General features: G+C 42.5%; 1 non-coding gene across 1 annotated transcript; it reads left to right on the top strand.

The window, feature by feature from the left end:
• Positions 1 to 758: 758 nt before the first annotated feature.
• Positions 759 to 832, top strand: trnat-agu. Its single transcript has one exon. It is a non-coding gene; the product is annotated as a tRNA-Thr (tRNA).
• The last annotated feature ends 776 nt before the right edge of the window (positions 833 to 1,608 follow it).

Raw genomic sequence — 1,608 nt, 5'->3', positions numbered from 1 at the left:
ATCCCCCTCCAATCATATCACCTTTCTGAGTTGGATGTATCTCGCTGATCCTTCAGTGTCGCTGAGTGTAAATCCTGGAAATTACCATCGAGTGGTATCATGTCTGTGCTGAGGAGTTGAATGCTTGAGGAAAATAATTCATCCCCTCCATCACTGTGGTAATTCTGGATATGCATTGAATCCTTTCCCATTGACTATACTCGAGGAATTCGTTTCGAAAAGTTAAAGGTTCCTGTCAGACATCTGCAATCGTCTGGAATAAGTTGAGACGTGGACGAAGACAGTGAAATAAAGTGATAGACAATGATGCCTGGGAGGCATAAGGCAGGAAGTGTGCGCGGAACAGATGGTGCAAAACTCAATGTCGGTGCCATTACGTCAGCTTTTACTGCCCAATGATTATACTTACTTACACATTACTCCTCGTCAATTCACCACAATGACCTTGTTCCTCTTGATGTGATATCCCCTCTGTCTGTATTAACGTGGTTCATGGGCCCCGATAGAATGAGAACCTCCTCTTTCTCCTGTCACTTTAACCAGGTGAAAATACCAGTTTTAAATGAATGCAAGAAGAGATTATGTTTTTCTGTGCCTATTCAGTAGAGACTTTTCAGCTGTAAACTGTTTGTGTTTGAAAATTCGTGGATTGATTGCAATTCTCTTCGAGCAACATTGATCCGAAAACACGTGTCCAAGTACTGTGAGGAAGTGGTGAAGCAACTCCACATATGGATGAGTAAGGGCCTTTTTACTGTGGCGCCGTGGCTTAGTTGGTTAAAGCGCTTGTCTAGTTAACAGGAGATCCTGGATTCAACTCCCAGCGGTGCCTACTTATTGCGTTCATATTTGGGCTTGGTGTTTCAAGTCTTTGCGAAAGGAACTCAGCGTCTTGGACTTTCACCCAGTTAAGATTTGGTGATCCAGGTTAAGTTCCAACAGTGAATGCCATTTTTTTAATATATTCCGAAATATTACTTATGTCTGTAGTTTCTTTCCATTATTCCACAAGCAATTCTGCTTCTCCTCCTCTTTTATTCCCCCTTCTTCATTCCCAGTTAGGTCGGAATAACGAGATGAGGCAGGATACGCTGCACATTTGCCGGGGAATTTTGTGGTAATGTCAGAGATACCACCAGGTGATCACTCTCATTCTCTGATGTCACTGTTCATACATTTAAACCAAAAATATATACATCGTTGTGCTTCTTTATTTGTAGTGTAATTGTTTTTTTTCCTGGTGGATTAGGAATTCTATATTGAATTCGAAACAGTCATAACTGTTTGAGGAAGAAGTGTCGCCTTGCCTGGTTTGAAGTGACAGACACATTATCCGGAGAATGTGAGCCCAGTTCAATGTACTCCGGTCAGTGGGCAAAAAGCCTCTCAGCAGCTGCACACTCAAATTGTCTCGAAATGTCAGAATTTTCATAGAGCCGAAATAGGTAAAGAGCTGTATGGACAGGCAGAGTGTCGGAGAATGTGTAACAGGAAGAGGGTGAGGTGGATGCGCAGAGACAAAGAGAGACGGATGGAGACACATGCTGAGTTAGACACTCAAATGACCAATTCTCCATTCGACATTGCTGCAAACTGAGAGAAAGGAAA

The sequence above is a fragment of the Chiloscyllium plagiosum genome, unplaced genomic scaffold (assembly GCF_004010195.1).
Source record: "Chiloscyllium plagiosum isolate BGI_BamShark_2017 unplaced genomic scaffold, ASM401019v2 scaf_6371, whole genome shotgun sequence".
Lineage (NCBI taxonomy): Eukaryota > Metazoa > Chordata > Chondrichthyes > Orectolobiformes > Hemiscylliidae > Chiloscyllium > Chiloscyllium plagiosum.
Note: the sequence above shows the minus strand (reverse complement) of the source record. Positions and strands in the feature narration are given on the sequence as shown.